Here is a 17,426-nt window from a genome sequence, read left to right on the forward strand (position 1 = left end):
CAAGAACCAAAGATTGAAGCCCTTTTAGATGCACCCCAATGCCCAATGAGGCATCCCTGTCACCAAACCCTGAGCTCCAGGGCTGGTAGTTGTGGCTTTAAGGCTCCTTCCAGCAGTGTATGGGGAGAGCAGCTTCAGGGAAGCGAAGGCTGCAGTGGGTAAGGGATGTGAAGGGAAAATGGGGGACAAAAAGGCTCTTGATGGGTTCTCTGTTCTCTGACTTGGCTGTCTGGGATGGGGAGCAGAGCAAACCCCCACGATTCAAGAGGAAACAGAGTCCTGCTGTTCCACCTGGAGCACCACGAGTCCATGGGGCCGGATGGGATCCATCCATGAGTGCTGGGGGAGGTGACAGCTGAGGCTGTTGGTGTCTGTTGGTCTGCACTGACTTCAGCAAAACTTCCACACCATCCGCCATGGGTTTCTCCTGGGGAAGCTGCAGCCCATTTGGGGGCACTTATGGGATCATTTTAGGGTCACTTGGGGGGATTTCGGGTCATTTGGGGTCATTTGGGGGCACTTCTGGGGTCATTGGCATGCATTGGTGCACTCTGTGCTGGGTGAGGAACTGACTGGAGGATGGGCCCAGACAGTTGTGGTTGAATGGAGCAAGAGCCAGCCAGCAAACAGCCATCAGATAACACCAAGTGGGGGCATGGATTGATCTGCTATGGGGTAGTGAGGGTCTTATTGCTCCCTATAATTCACAAAGGGAGGCTGTGGTGAGCTGGGGGTCAGTCACTGGGAGGACACTGGGGTGATGTCGGGAGTGATGCTGTTGGGGTGACATTGGGGTGACGTAGGGATGACATTGGGGTGACATTGGGGTGGTATTGGGGTGACATTGGGGCTGTGTTGGGGTGACACTGGTGTGATGCTGTTGGTATAACGTTGGAGTAATGTTGGGGAGCGATGTTAGGAGCGATGTTGGGGTATCACTGGGGTTGCTATCAGGGAGGGCATTGACCGGGAGGACGGGGGGGGAAGGGGGGGAGCGAGAGGGGTGCAGGGTGAGCCTTAATTCTGCTCCCCCCGACCCCAACCGCACCAAGCGGCCCTGAGCCCCCCCCCACCTGCAGCAGCAGCGCCAGGACGTGGAGGTGATGAGGGGGAGTCGCATCGTCGGGCTCCAAACGGAGGCAAAGCAGTAACCCCCCCCCCCCCCGGGGCTCCCCATCGTGCCAAAGCCCTCCTGTAACCACTGGGATCCCGGGGGGCACCGAAAGGGGGCGGAGCAGCGGGGGGGGGGGTCGGGGAGGTGATGGTGGTGGGAAGGAGGGGGGACAGAGCGGAGGCTGAGAGCCGACCCCCCCCTTCCGTGCTTACCCGAGGTGGGGGAAGGCGGAGCGGGGGGGCGGCCAACACGGTGCCCAGCTTGGGGGGACCCAAAGCGGTCGTTAAAGCGGCGTGAAGCGCAGCCCGGTTGCCGACGTCGATGTCGCCTCCCCAGACGCTGTGTGGGCTTAACGGAGGAGCTCCGTGGGGCAGCAGGGGGGAGGCAGCGGTCAGCACCCCCTGCCTCAAAGCGGCGCCCAGAGCCTCCCCCAACCCCCCGAACCCCCCCGCAGCCTCTAAGATCTGGGGGGCGAAATGGGGACAGCTCAGCAGCAAAGAGGTGGCGGTTGTAACCAACTCGATGGGGGAGTCCCGCTGCCCCCCAAGTGTTTAGATAAGGCCACCAGAGCCCGGCAGAAAACACCGGGAGGACCCCCCCGAGCTGCCAACCCCACCACCAAAGCCCGGAGCGAACAACTGCCCCACTGCCCTTCATCCCCTCCCCCGGAACAAGCAGCGGCCGCCAGCTCTAAGGGGGACAGGAGAAGCTCGGGGGGGTTCGGAGAACATGGGGAAGAGGCTGGCGGCCAAATGGGGGGGTAAGGGGGGCCAGGGGGGGGTCCCGAGGCAGAGGAGGAAGAAGAGGCGCAGGGAGGGGGGCAGAGCTGGGTGCTGGGCTAAGGAAGCCAAGTGGTGTTGGAAGGACGCAGGGATGGGGCAAAGACTCCCCTGGGACCCCCAGAGAGCAGCATGGAGCAATGCCAACTCTGCAGTGGGCAGCAGTTGGGTTAGAATAGGGGAAGAGCTCGGGGGGGCTTCTCGGAGTCCCTCAGCACCCACAGCAGCTGGGCCTGGGCTGCGGAGTCAGGAGGAAGGAGTGGGCAAGGAGGTGGCGTGGAAGTGGGGGGAGGAGATCCACCGAGGGGCTGCTACAGGGGTCCCCCCTGGGATCCTGAGGTGCTCCTGGAAGTTGTGCCATGGGGGGGATCCTTGGGGTCTGGATCCCACAGTGCTGTACCAAGGGGATCCTTGGGATCCAGCAGTGCTTTGCCAGGGGGTCCTTTGGGATCCAGCAGTGCGATGCGGAGCGGATCCCCAGCATCCAGTGATGTGACAACACTGGGACCCCTGGGGTCTGTAAGGGCTGCATGGCAGGGAGGTGCATTAGAAGGGTAAGGGGTGCACTGGGATCCAGAGGAGCTCAGCCCCACGGTGACACGAGGCTGCCCAGGGCTGTTGGGACCCAGTGGATCACAGTGTGAGGCTGGGATCTGGCAGCAGGTTGTGGAAGGAGTCACCTGCAGACATAGGAGAAGCTCCAGGATCTGGTCCATCAGCACGGCAGGATTCAACAGGATCTGATGAGAAAGAAAAGAGATGGGGGGTGAGATCCTCCATCCATACAAAGATCCCCTGGATTCCCCCCCACCCCCATAATGGGATTCCAATGGATCCCTTGATCCCTTCCAGTACCAACGTGATGATCCCTGGTATTCCATCACCCAAATTCAGCCCCCAGACCCTCCCCAGTACCAATGCAGAGCCCTCCCCCCCCCCCAAGATTCATCCCCCCCAAAGCTTCTCACCTTCCACCAGCAGCAGCACCAGGGGCTGAATGGCAGAGGCTACAGCCAAGCGACCCAGCAGGGACCTCCGAGCCCCACAAGGCAACATCCTTGGGGGGTCCCCCGGCCCCTCAGCAGCTCCTGCAGACACTCAGCTGCTGCCTCTGGGCCCCCCCCTGCTTCACCCCCTCGGCTTCCTGCAGCAGGAGGGTCACAAAGGGGGCAACGACACCCACGGACCCCCCCGTGCCGGTGGCCAATAGGACGGTGACGGTGGCCAGAAGGAGCAGAGCCCGGGGGTGACCCGGAGGGTTGTGGGGCAGAGTCAGCAGCTCCAGTAGAGCCTCGTATACCGCCGGGACCCCCCCGGGACCCCGCATGCTTCACGGGGGTACTCGAGCAGCAGCAGCAGCAGCTCCACCTGTAGGGGGGGGGACACAGCCCTCCGTGGAGACACAGCTGACACGTCCCCACCCCTCCCCCTCCCCGGGATCGCCTTCCTCCGGCTCTGTAGGCCGTAGGAACCAAAGCGAGGGCGGAACGCCAGTGAAGCGGATCGCGTTTCCCAGGGGGAGCGGGTTACGGCACGGACCCATTGCGGATAATGGGGGGAAGGGGGAATGGAAACCGGAGCGGCCTCAGCTGGTGGCGTGGGGCGGAGGGGGGGAACGGCGGAGGGAGCGGAGCGAAGCGCCGGGGGAGCGGAAGAGGTTTGTGGGCTGAGGGCCGCCAACAGCCGCCCCCAAGGCCCCAACATGGCGCTGCGGGCCGCACCCGAAGTGGAGCCAAAAGCCTGGAGGCAGAGCCTGAGCCGGCCCCGACCGTGTCGGTGTGCGTTGTTGTTCCGGGGCTGTGAATGAGGACTCCCCGCTGGAATTGGTGCCGATGGATCCGCACGCCTCGGTGCCGTGTTGGGCTGGGGCAGTGGGCGTGGATGAAGGTTTGTACGGATGGAGTGGGTCTGGATTGCAGTGAGCGGGACGAGTCCGGGCTGCGGTTTGGCGTGGTTGTGTTGGTTGCTTTGAAGGGCTGCCGTAATAGGGCGGACGGAGGGAGAGGGAGAGGGAGGGAGCTTTGAACAGTGCGGGCAGTCAGGAGCACGTCGCGTTTCTGCCTGCTGTGTTGGCGCTGCCGTAAGTCTTTGGGTTGACTTGCGGAATCAAACTCTATAATGCAGAGATGGGTTATAAAGCAGGTATGTTTATTCCAGCGTTGCGCAGCGCCGGGTGCAAGGGCGATAGCTCCTCCAAACCTGCACAGCGTAAGGAGAAAAGTGTGTTACAGATATAGGTTAAGCTAATACATAATCAATAGTCTCCTCCTCAGTTTGATTACATATTCATTGCATTCCCTATGGCCCCATTCCTCACAACCCCATTCCCTCATTCCCCCTGACCCCATTCCCTGCGACCCTTGCCGTTGTTTTTGGGTGAAATTCTTCTTCTCTTTTCTTCTTGGTGTTATTTGCTGTTATTGTTCTCCCATGTCAGCATCATCTTGCCCGGGGGTATCTAATCCTTCTTCTTGTCAGAGGTCTCCGGACAATTTCTTCTTATCTTGAGTGCCCTCTTCTCTGGTTTTATTTTGACTAAGTGTCTGTAATTCCCCCTATCCCTGCACTTTTAAATGTAAACTATCTGCAGTTACCCTTTGTCTTGGTTTCTGTGAAGTTCTCCTTTCCCTTTCTATAGCAGAGTGTTACCTTGCCTCCATTCTGGGGCTTTGCTCACTCTTCAATTCCCCCCTTTTCATTAATCTAGCAGGCTTTTACCTGCTAGATTCTTAATGGGTCTCAAAATAGGCTCCATTCTCTACCTTTTGTCTCAGCTCATGTCTCTTCCAAACCCCATATTCCCCTCTGGTATCCTGGCACAGACACAAAAAGCATCTTATAACAACACAAGTAAAACACACCAAGAGTAGCAAGGTGATGCAGACTAAGAAAAACTGTTTTAGTCATCCTAAATTTGGCAACTAGTAAGTTTATCCCAAGGTTCAGAGAAAACTATTCCCCAATCGGTGTTATCCCTGCCTACTCCATGTTGCCATGCAACTTTGGATAAACAGGATACCTCCTCTTGGACTGTCCATCAGGCACCTGCAGCAGCATCCTCAATTGTTTCTAAGGTTACAGAAATTTTCATACAGCGATACCCCCCCTTTTCTTGGGAGTTCTGTGAAATCAGTTTGCCACTGTTGCCCTGGAAGGCCCTTTCCCGTGAGGCCCACTTGTGCCCTGTTCCTGGCACTGGGACTGTACTTTGTAGTGTTGGTTTGCCCAATATATTCTCTTATCTTCCCTTATAACCGGTTTCCATAAAATACTAAAGGGCATAACAGTGTGTCCATTTGGGCATGCACCCATCTGTCAGCTTGCTCTCTTCCTTTCTAAATTATTAATTGGACTCCTGTCCTCTTTAGAGTATTTTACAGGTTTTGACTTGGCTTCAGAGATTTTAAGTTTACCGTCTGGAATTGAAGCCCTCTTCAACTGCCTGTTCTGCCATCTGATCTATCAGCTTATTTTCTGTTTCCTGTACAGTGTTACATTTCTGATGTCCTTTACAACATATAATAGCCATTGATAGATTTACATCAGGCTGTTTTCCTTGTGTGTGAGCAATCCTTGCTCTTTTCAGATGGTACTATGAGCGTGTGGCACCCAAACGCATATTTAGCATCTGTCCATATGATTAAAGCTCTTGTCAAGGCAGTTATTTCATGCTTCTGAGGGGAAGTCCCCACAGCTGGTGGTTGTGCTTCGGTCACCTGGTCAGTAGCAGTTACTGCATGTCCTGCCTTACAGTCTCCTTGTCTCATAAAACTGCGGCTGCTGGTAAACCAGGCGTCTTCTGCATCTTCTAAGGGTTCGTCCTTCAAGTTCGACTGACCGGCTGGAATGTGCAGCTTCAGTTGTTTCAAAGCAGTCGTGTAATCCTGGTTCTCCGGGAGTTCCACTAAGGAAAGATATTGGGTTGACAATATTAGTCACAATTATTTCTACATCACCCTACTCTACCAGGATGGCCTGGTATTTCAGGAATCTTTGGGGTGAGAACCAATGAACCGATGTCCCCCTTTTTGTCACCAATACGGTAAACAATGTATGAGATATTAAAACTGGTATCCTTTGGCCCAGTGTAGATTTATGGGCTTCTTGAATATTGAGCACTAGTGCAGCCACTGCCCTCAGGCACCCTGGCCATCCCTTACTCACTTCAAGCTGTTTGAGGTTTACCATCAGTCCGTAGCTGTGTATCCATGGTCAGCACCCTCCTGTCATTCCTGGGAACGTATGGAGTTCCTTGACAGTTTGCAGCTCAGGGGTTTAGCAGATGGCTTCTTTCTTGGCAGTCCTTAAGGTTCAAAGTCCAGCTGTAATTTCTGAGTTATTTCTGCTTTCTGTAAACCAAGAAACTCAGCAAACTCTCAGTCTATTATACACAGCCCTTTTGTTGCTGTGGCATCCACATGCTCCAGTAAAGTTCCACCCTAGGATGGAGGATCCCAGGTCTCACGCTCACGAGTTGACCGGTTCTCAGATATCATTAAGCTGTTCTCACAACCCTGGGTAACACTGTCCAGGTTAACTGAGTCTAAGTTTTTTTTCAAGTGTTGGTTGCTTTGAAGGGCTGCCGTAATAGGGCGGAGGGAGGGAGAGGGAGAGGGAGGGAGCTTTGAACAGTGCGGGCAGTCAGGAGCACGTCGCGTTTCTGCCTGCTGTGTTGGCGCTGCCGTAAGTCTTTGGGTCCCCAGGAGGCTCTCCCTGGGGGTGACCCGATTCGAAGGCAGGATTCAATCCCACCACAGCCCGTCCATGGCAGGCAAACGCTTTTCTCATCTTCTCTTGGGACTCAGCAGTGCCAGGGGTTTCACAGCGCGCGTGTTGCAGTGACTGGCAGCCTCCGTGTGTTTTTCTGTTGCATACAGGATCCCATGGTGGAGCCGCATTAGAAGCAGACGTTGGTGTCTTGTGGCAGGAGCAAGGGCAGTGGAAGCGCTGCCCAGGGCAGGGCGGTGGTGACTGCCATGAGAGCGGAGGTCTGATGCCATCTGCAAGGGATGGGATTTGCATCCGGTGGCTTTTCCATTGCAGAATGTCCAGCAGCAGAGCGTGAGTGGCCGTGAAATGAAGCTGGGCCCCAGGAGAGCAGTCTGGAGCTGCATCACGAGCTTTGTGCGTGGCCAGCGCAAGGTAGGTGTGCCTTACTGTAAGCGTGCGCTGAAGCAGTGTTGGTTAAGTACAGCTCACTCCTCTGTCTGCAACAGATGGGCTTTCTGCGCGCTTTATTGCTGTGGCCGTAGAATTCCCTCTTTCTTACCATCTGATCTGTGAAGGCTTTTGTGTGGGAAGGGTTTGAGGAATGAGGGAGTAGAAATTGCTTTAGTCACGAGTCATCTGGAAAGGTTTCACAGAAACAGCGACATTTGCAGAAGGAACGTATTGGCATTGGCTGTTGTGCAAAATACTCATTGGGATAGAGAGGAGGGAGTACCTGCAGAAGATCATTCTCTTCTTGTTTTGAGGAAGCCGGGGAGGGCTCAGATTGCAGCTTAAGCAATGTTCTTTTGTCACACTATGGGTCCTGTGTTGCGTTCCCCAGAGTTTCATCTCTCCTTTTGATTCCAGTTCTCCTGACAGGTTAGGCTTGAATTCAGCATAATATCTGCTTCTCCCTGGGTTCAGGTTCTTTGGGTCTCCTGCCTGCTTTTCTCCCTTTTCTTAATGGAGAGTGGAGTTTCTACCACAGAGCAAAGTTTCGTGATTAACAGAAACAAATATGGAACATATTAGATGAATACAGCTCTGCATTTTTTTCTTCCTCCGGGTAGCAAGGGACTCCTGTGCTCTCATTAATATCATCAGTGAGTAGATGCTGCCTTCTGCTGGAGCCTAAAATGCTTTCCATAGTTGAGTGGTTGGAAACATAGGGTTTTAACTTAAAATTGTTTGTGCAGGGTGAAGGTTGGGAACACAATTAGAATACAGTTACACAGTGCTCTATCCCCAGAACTTTCCAGCATTTTTCTTAACACAGCTTACAGTTCATTTCAAAACAAACTAACAAAGATGAACTTGGGTTAGCGTAGCCCGTTTTAAATGATCCTTCTGTGTCTTTTCCAGGCTGGTAGCAGAATGGAGACTTTCCCGAGGCGCTGAGGAACAGACACAAGCTTCTTTTGAAGGCTTCAATGAAATTCTGCCGCAGCAGTATCTGCGGTCCTTTGATGCTAAGGAGCTGGAGGTAAAAGATTCTTTGACTATTGCCAGATCCAGGCTGCTACACGTAATACTTGAATTTCAGTCAGTGTCTGAAGAGCAGAGTTCATTAAGGCTGGTGGTTCTGTTTTCAGGATGTGTGAGAGAAGCCTTATGTATCAGGTAGTATTTGGTTACTGTGTTGTTCTTCACTTTCTTCTTTGCAACCAACTTAGACACATTTCTAACATTAAGATTCTGCCAGCATAAATTTTTTGGCTGACAGTGTTTTTGTAGTCCTTGACAATGTGATTTGCGTGTGTCTAAAGAGTGAGTGACTGGAAAGCAAGGGAGATAAGAACCAAATATCAGCGGATGGTCAAATTACAGAGTGGACCAGGTTATAGCTGCTTTTGGTCTCTCCAAATTATACTCTGCAGCAGAACATCGTATTTCTAGCACAGAATGGTACGGTTAGGTAATGAGAAAGTATGGTTTATATGTCTAAATGCATTCGTTTTCATGACTGGTGTATCTTCTTTGTTGCCACGGATGTTATTATTTGCTGTGGAAGTTTAAGAGTTTAATATTAAAACCAAGCGTTCTGTGATTGTGGGTGCTTTGAAGTACAGTCGTATTTCAGTACAATAGTCTTGCTGTAGAAGCAAAGTAGTAGCTTGTAGTTTCCATGTTTATGAAATTTTTCTTCCCTAAAGGTGCTCCTGTGTGGAATTCAAGAAATTGATCTGAATGACTGGCAGAGGCAATACCATCTTCCGGCATGATAGCAGAACCTGCAGACAGATATTGTGGTTCTGGCAGGTTTGTAGACTTCTTTTTTCCACACAAGAACACAGCAACAGCTTAATGAGCAATAGTCAGAATTACTCAACAGATAAGTAGCATGTAAATGTAAATGATAACTGCTAATCCAGCTTCCCCATGGGGGATGGGGAAGTGAACATTTCAATATTAAACTTGACATCAATGTTAATTATTATTTTTCAGTTTGGGAAATAAATAGATAATGAGAAGAGAATGAGATTTCTACAGTTTGTTACAGGAACGTGCAGATTACCAGTAGGAGGATTTGCTGACCTCACGGGTAACGAGCCCTCTTTAATGCATTTTATGCTCATGTTATTTCCTTCTTTCTTAATAAGGACCAAGCTGTGTGTTTAAGGGTATTTTTTAATGAATTTATATGGAATCTGAGTCTTGCATATTGGTAGAGCTGTGATAGAAAAAGGGATGGATGGAATGTGAACACGCCTTGCAGCAGTGACTTGATCCATGGTTTGGACGTGGTCCTGGCAGGGCAGCCTGCTCTGGGTATCCTTGGTTGATCAGAGTGGCAGGACTAGGTAAACTCCAGAGATCCCTTCCAGAACCAAACCAACGATGTGATTCAGTGGTTGAGTTTCTTTGAAAACCGCTTCATATTTATGCATTTCACTACGTGGATTTCTTCAGAGGGATGTAGTGAGAGACAAATGTCTTTGTGCTCTGCTAGTAGTTATAGTCTTGTTTTCACGCGCTGTTGTCATGTATTACCTACTGGTATACACGGGCAGTTAGACCTAAGAATTCATTGTTTGATTTTTGTACAGGGAGCAACAGACCCCAAAAATTTTGCATTGAGAAAGTTGGAAAGGAAAACTGGTTACCTGGAAGTCACACCTGGTAAGTACGACGGATCAAACTCTGCTGTGGTTCTGTTCTTATGGATGGAAATCTACTTTGAGATTTTAGGAAGTGGGTGTGATATGGAAGTGTCTGAGACTGTGTGAAAGCAAAGCACTGGGCTATGGCAGTAAGCTCTGCTGAGTAATAGTTGAACTTCTGAAAAGCAGTTTTGTTGTGGAGCTGATTCCATTGTAAACGCCATGGATCTGCACACCACTAAAAACGTAAAGCTACTTTTAGTACTTAAGGTTGTCCTTTTTTTAAAGAGGGTTTTTTAAAGGGATTGATCTTTCATTATCACCACGCTCGATCTTGGCAATGAAAATAAATAGCCACGCTCATGCTCCCTCTTGGCTGGAGGAAATGTAGCTTCTGCTCAGTTTCTCAGTTACGCTGGTGCTTTGTGAAGATGCTCAGATTTTAAGTTTCAGATACAGAAGAGAGATTAGGTGAGACTTGTTACTAAATACATTGCCAGTTCTGGAAAGTTATCGCTGCTCAGGTGCTTGTTGTGCTTTAACTCTCACTTTCATAGACAAGTGCATGTCAAGATACAGGTGTTTTAGAGGGTACAAATGCAGTTTTCCTTCTGAACAGGACAGTTCATATGCCTGTGTTCCTAATGGATATTTGGTGGTTTAAACTGTTGTTCAATACTTAAGGTTTCTCTTTGTTTTCAGTTTCAATCGCTTGGACCTTCCAGCCTATAAGAATTATGAGCAGCTGAAGGAAAAGCTGTTATTTGCAACTGAAGAAACAGAAGGTTTGGGGCAGGAATAGCTGGGATTTGCACCTTGAAGAATGTGAACTCAGCGTGATGTTCTTCGCTTCTTCTGCTTGTTGCACACTTCATAGTAAAGTAGACTTGACTTGGATTATTTAACAATAGTTGCGTGTAAGTAAATGGATGTTATCCTGAGGTTTTATCCATGTAAACTCTGGATTTCTACCGAGCACTTTCAGAAACCTTCTCACTGGCGGTGAAAGCTATCCTTGCTTCACAGTTTTACTAGGAGGAAGATCTGCCTATTCCAACGCACTGGATGGGTATTTTACCGTATACAGCTCAGAAGGAGAAGAAAAAAGCCTTATGAATATTCTGTTTATGTTAATTCTGACAGTGAAATCTAGTTATCTAACATATTTACAGGAGAGGTGAAATTAAACAGGATAATGCAAGATTAAGCTAAGACAACTAGTTTGTGTTCTGCATAATGATTTATGATTCACATAGGGTACCTAGACATGCCGTGGATGTATAAATATCACCCAAAAGGCTTTCAGCCCTGTATTTTTAAAACACAAAGCAGTTCTAATTGAAATAGCCTTAGCCCTAGTTCTATAGGGTACAGCTGTTGAATATTGTTATGGTTGAAATGTTTAGTTCAGGAAAAAGGCAGATGCTTGTATATATTTTTGCAGTCTCGGATTCCACTTACTCCATGTTTTCTTTCTTTAATTTAAGTGGCGTGTTCGTGTCTTTCCTGCTGTATTGGATGGGGAAAGTGGGCTGGATATCCCAAGCACCAGAACTTACTTTAATGTACCGCAAACAAAGAGTCAGCTGGGAAAAGCAGTCTGTGAAATGCTGCATTTGGCCAAACAGGAAAGTAAACCTGCTAGTGTGTTCAATTGGTGACGTTCTTGAAGTCTGAAATAATGTTTACTTACACGTTTTGCTTTGTAAGCCAACAAGTCTGTTGGTTTTTCTACATCATGTTCTATAGAAATAAAACGTTGTTCCTATGAACCATTGGTGCACTTTGCTGTTCTTTATGGGGATGTGGAGGAAACATCCCGTGGATGCTGTGGATAACCCCACAGCATCTGCTACCCCAGGTAATATTGGACTTCCAGCTGAGATGAATGACTTTACTGCTCCCGGCACTGCTTGAGCAACCTGGTCTGTGTGAATTCATGCTGCATAACAAATACATACTCGTATGTAGCTGCCAACTAATCCCGATTCTCAAACATGAAAGTAACTTCTGTTTCGTTGTTTGCCTTATGAAAATGACATGAAAAACTGAATGAGCTGCTGAGCTGCTGATGGACGAATTAACAAAGCCTTATTGCTCCAGGTAGCTCAGGTATTCCTATATGAAGCTGCACAGTAAATGCGTCATGTCTTCATCTGATCAAGCAGCGGGAGCTGATATTTTAATGTGTTTCTATTCCAGAAAAAAAAAAAAAAAAAAAGCCTGTTAAAATTGTCTTGTTTGCATCATTCTGACATGCTGTGCTCTGTCTGTGAATTCAGCTCTTGGTTCTGTTGGAATCTCCAGCCCCTGATTCTTGTGGTGTCTTCATTTTCTTCCAGCATCACTGTTTGTGTATTGCTCTATTGAACAAGGACATGAACAGGGATCAGCAGCACTGGATGGTAAAATACTGTATGAAGTTAATTGCGGAAATTTCACAGAATCACACAGAATCACAGAATTACCCGGGTTGGAAGGGACCTCAAGGATCATGTAGTTCCAACCCCCTGCCTGGCAGGGCCACCAAACATACACCTTTACTAGATCAGGTTGCCCAGGGTCCCGTCCAACCTTGTCTTGAACACCTCCAAGGACGGGGCATCCACAACTTCACTGGGCAGCCTGTTCCAGGACCTAACCACCCTTCTAGTAAAGAACTTTCCCCTAACATCCAACCTAAATCTTCCCTCCTTCAACTTAAAACCATTTCCCCTAGTCCTGCTATTATCAGCCCTTTCAAAGAGTTTACTCCCCTCCTGGGAGTAAGTTCCCTTCAGGTACTGAAAGGCTGCAATGAGGTCACCCCGCAACCTTCTCTTCTCCAGGCTGAACAAACCCAACTCCCTCAGCCTGTCCTCATAGGGGAGGTGCTCCAGCCCCCTGATCATCTTTGTGGCCCTCCTCTGGACCCTTTCCAAAATCTCCATATCTTTTTTGTACTGAGGGCTCCACACCTGGACACGGTACAACAGATGGGGCCTCACAAGAGCAGAGTAGAGAGGGACGATCACCTCCCTATCCCTGCTGACCACCCCTCTCCTGATGGAGCCCAGGATCCCGTTTGCTTTCCGGGCTGCCAGAGCACACTGCTGGCTCATGTTAAGTTTCTCATCTATCAGGACCCCTAGGTCTTTTTCAGCCGAGCTGCTCTCAAGGACAACTCCTCCCAGCCTGTACAGGTGCCTGGGGTTCTTCCGGCCCAAGTGCAAAACCTTGCACTTTGCCGTGTTGAACCTCATTAGGTTCACCCGAGCCCAGCTTTCCAGCCTGTCAAGGTCCCTCTGAATGGCATCTGTTCCCTCCACCGTATCGACCGCACCACTCAGCTTGGTGTCATCAGCAAACTTGCTGAGGGTGCACTCCATTCCCTCATCGATGTCATTAATAAAGATGTTAAAGACCACCGGTCCCAAGACAGACCCTTGGGGGACACCGCTCGTTACCGGCTTCCACCTGGACATAGAGCCATTGACCACCACCCTCTGTCTGCGGCCTTTCAACCAATTGCTTATCCATCGAGTTGTCCACCCATCAAATCCACTTCCCTCCAATTTGGAGATGAGGATGTGATGGGGGACCATGTCAAAGGCCTTGCTCAGGTCCAGGTAAATGACAGTTTCCTTGTATTGTAATTTCCAATACTCAGGAAACTGTAACAATATCTCTGTAAGTCAAATACTTTTATAAAATGACTCAAAGAGATGCTCGTCCTGTCGTTATTGGTTTGGTGTTACGAAGCACAAGTGTAGAAATGAAGGATTGAACTGCTGCTGGGGGTTGCAGGTAGGCTGGGTTTCTGTCGTGTGCTATTTCTGCCTGCTGGGGATGTGAGCGGGCGTTGGGCCCGAGCCCCGCTCGTGTTGGTCACAGCACAGGGGCTGCGGGAAACACTGGGAGAGCAGAGCAGGGAGAGCCGGGCTGTGTGCAGGCCAGGGCATGACATGGAACCTCGGCAGCTGCGCAGCTGCTGAGCTTTTCCCCCAGGTCTTCAGAGTCTCAGGTGATAAGGCTGTGCAGCAAAGCCAGCTGGGCACTGCTGATACTGCGGGCTTAGGGGATGAAGCCCTGCAGCACCCGCATGGCACTCCCTGTAGTCTGCCATCTTTATGTGCACAGCTGCTGCAGGTGTTGTTGGAGCAGTGGAGCGGCAGTGCGGTGCTGCAGGGCAGCTACACACCCCAGGGGCTCTCCATAGGCTGCAGTGATGTGACCCAAGTCACACTCACTTTCTTTCCCATTCCCAAGAATGACATACCAGTAGCAAAATGTTTTCCCCTTTTCCCAGTGTCCAAAGACAAAGATGAGGTGTCTTAGCAAGTGCACCAGCAATGTGTGGAGCAGAACCGCCGTGGGAGCCACTGTCACACCTGAGTTGATCCGTTTTAGGCTTCCCATGGAAATGTAGCATTTTGACTCTTTGTTAGTAAATCTTTGAGGTTGCATTTGTCTTGCTGTTGCAATGTCTGCTGCTTGCTCTTCATGCAGCTAGTCCATGTATTTGTTTATGTAGTCAGTGCTAGGGTTTGATTTAGACAGCTCCGTCATCTTTCCAAGAGCTGCACCATGGTCGGCTGTGGAGAGAGGGTGAGTGGGAGGGGACACCTGTGTCCCACAGTGGCTCCTCCAGTCAGTGAAGGTCCTGAAATTGGTCTCTTCAGCTAATAGGGAGCTTTCCTCAGCTACCGTGTGTTTGGAGAGAGGAAGAGCAGTCCCAGGACCTTCAGCTGTGAGACTCTTCAGACGGACCTTGTGGAGACATCTGCAGGTGTAGTCTGGGATGGAACGGCTCCTGTTTGGCTCTTGTTACCCACGTGCAGCATGTGGTTATTGAGCTTATAAGGGAGCAACATAGGAAAGAATCCTGTTCTCATTTACTACCTAATGCTAAGTCATTCCTCCTCACGGGGAAGTGACTAAGCATTGGTCCTGGGTGCTAGGAGAGGAATGTCAGATCTGAAACCAGTGTGAATGATGGACAGCCTTGTTAAACACAGGGCTGCTCTGGAGTGCAGAGGTGCTTGTGAGTTCAGAAGATACCTGCTGAAGGAGAACTGCTTTGCTGTTGGATGTCATCAAGCTGCAATCTGCCCGGGCAACAGCAAAACAGGCAGAGGTGTGTGCTCCAGACTGTGCCAGCCTTTGATTCTGTTCCTGAGGTGAGCTGCACTTTGCTTGCTGCAAATTCCAACTATATTTGTAGGAATTATTTCTATGAATAACACAATGGTGGTGTTTGAGTCGCAGACAGATGCAGCAGAGCCCTTTGCTCTGATCTTTTCAGGAACTCAAGCAGCTTTTTGCCATCCCCACCTGGAGCCATTGAAGCTTGCAGCCAAGAGCTGGACTCAGTGGTCCTCACAGGGACCCTCCAGCTCAGGAATTCTATCATTTTACAATCACTGAGCTTGGCAGACTTGCAAAGAGTGTGGATGTGACAGCAAGCAATTAGCATGGCCAGCATCAGGAACCCATGGTTATGAGCTTAGGGCTGGTTTAGGTTTGCCAAGCGGGGGGACTAATGCTGGGATCCTTCTCTCCGGCCTGGAGGCTCTCACACAGCAGCATGGTTCTGTGTTTGGCAGGTGGGTTGGACCCAGGCTGTGCAGGAATCAACTGGGCTCTGCTTCAGCTGCAGTCTGAGGGCCTTTGGCTGCAGCCAGCTGCTGTTCACACAGGGTACAGAAAGCTCCAGAGCCACACAAGGGCCTTCGGGCTCCAAGTGAAACCCCACAAGCTGAGGGGAAGGAAGTGAACATCACCAGAGGTGGTGACTGCACAGCACTGATGTGTGGTGACAGACTGGGGTGGGCGGTGAATTTGGGAAGACCAAGAATGAAAGATGGGAAAAGCAGCTGAATTTAAAGGAAGAGATGTGAAACCAACAGGATCATCACCCTGTAATTGCCAGCCCAAACAAGGGACGTTTTGACCAGCGACTGCTCTGATCCACTTAATAAAAGCCACAAAACCACTCCATAAACTTAGAAGAACTGCTCAAAGCCACAAGCTACAGGTTCTGGAGGAGAGCAGGACCTTTGCCCTGCAGTCAGCAGCAGTTTCAGACACACCAAAGCCGACACTGGTTTGCTTCCGTATCTCTTGTGGGACGGCCCCAGCCAAATCATCCCTTCTGGTCTGAGGATGAGGAGGGTCAGATCCTTTCAGAGCACCAAACCCGGCAGCCAACCTCATCACCAAACAAGCAGCCAGGATCCAAACTCCAGCACTCTCCATTCATCATCCCACTTCCTCGCTGCAGTCAGTCCAATGCTTCATGAGATTCAGAAGCAAACAAAATCAATACAGTCATCTTGATCCCTGCAGGAACACGCTGTGAGCAACAGCACACCTTCCTGGAAGAACTACCTCCGTGAACAGAGGCAGCGACCACCTCCTCCCCTCCTACAGCCTCATTGCTTTCTCCTTAAGTATCACCACACGGAGCCTTGACCCTCCCTGGCACCCAGGCACCAAAGGGCTCTTTTCATGTTTTTTACACCAGGCTGGGAAAGAATCTTGGCTTCAAAACTTCCAGAGCAGCAAGAAGGAAGTATTGGTTCTTTTCACAGACAGCCTTGGCTCTTCCGCTGCTGCCAGTGGGGAACATCAGCAGAGAGCATCTCTAAAGCAGAGAGAAGCACATGTATGAGAATGAAAGAAAATTAGGTCTGAGCAGGATTAATAGGGATTTAATTGAACTATGTGAACTGGAACTCGGGTCACGAGCTGCTTACGAGCCTGCCTTAAGGGATCATGCAGCTTGCACTGGAGGAGCACAAGGATGCACTGTGAGCGGGACAGCATGTGGTCAGAGAGGGAGACCTGCCTGAACAGTCAAAAATGGAAGAGAAAAACTGCTTGAGATAGATGCCTGGGAATTTGAGGACTTACTGCACAGTCTTTCTTTCCTTTCCTCTTCTGGGGAGGGAACCAAGTAACACCAGCCAGAGCTCACCCAGCTCACCGCTCCTCCTGCAGTCCAAGTGGCTGCCAGGCAGCTCCCTGCTACAGCTACACTTGCCATGGGGCCTACAGAAATCCCCATTATCAATCGACTGAATCCCCATCTAATCCCCCGATCCTGTTAACAAACACTGCCTTTATTTTGCTACCTCCATGGGGGCTCTTGGAGCCAACATCCCTCATGAGAGGCAAATTAATTAAGACATTGCACCGTTTCCTCTTTCCAGGAAGGTGGAGGTGTTCTGGCAGATATTTTGCTGCTTCCAAGTCAAGCACAGACTCACGCATGCCTGAAAGTTTGAGCCAACCACCCTCACACAGATCGAAGGAGCTGAAAGGCCTCCCCTAAACACGTCACTCTCGTGAACAGGCCATGGATATCCCTGTGTTTCTACAGAGCTCAAGAAGCTTTCATAGTAAACAGAAAGAGGCAGAATGACTTTTAAAAAGTTACTTTTGTTTTAATTTGAAACAAAGATTATATGTAATTGGTGTGAGATATTTTTGTCATGTTTCTTTGTCCTGAGATCTCCAAGCAACTTCGGAGTGCTTTTGTCTCGCATGCTTTGTTCTGTTCTCCTCATGCTGCCCACCTGACTCTTCCGCCGACAGCAAGGGAGAGAAGCAAACGCGGTCCTTCTCACACTGATGGTTCCAGCAAATGTGCTGCTAGTCTTCTGGTAGAGAACAGACACAGCACAGCACTGCTGCTGGACCTGGGCTCACAATGCATTTGTCAATTGAGGATGGCAGTCT

At 50.1% G+C, this 17,426-nt stretch overlaps 1 pseudogene across 1 annotated transcript; it reads left to right on the plus strand.

The window, feature by feature from the left end:
• Positions 1–3,725: 3,725 nt before the first annotated feature.
• Positions 3,726–11,476, plus strand: LOC146757631 (E3 ubiquitin-protein ligase Itchy-like; annotated as a pseudogene). The gene is made up of 7 exons (XR_014936076.1): positions 3,726–3,780; positions 6,987–7,035; positions 7,966–8,086; positions 8,757–8,862; positions 9,049–9,145; positions 9,651–9,723; positions 10,407–11,476. The product of XR_014936076.1 is annotated as an E3 ubiquitin-protein ligase Itchy-like (transcript).
• Positions 11,477–17,426: the final 5,950 nt, after the last annotated feature.

The sequence above is a fragment of the Coturnix japonica genome, chromosome 20 (assembly GCF_054131305.1).
Source record: "Coturnix japonica strain WE chromosome 20, WE-NBRP24, whole genome shotgun sequence".
NCBI classification, from domain to species: Eukaryota; Metazoa; Chordata; class Aves; order Galliformes; family Phasianidae; genus Coturnix; species Coturnix japonica.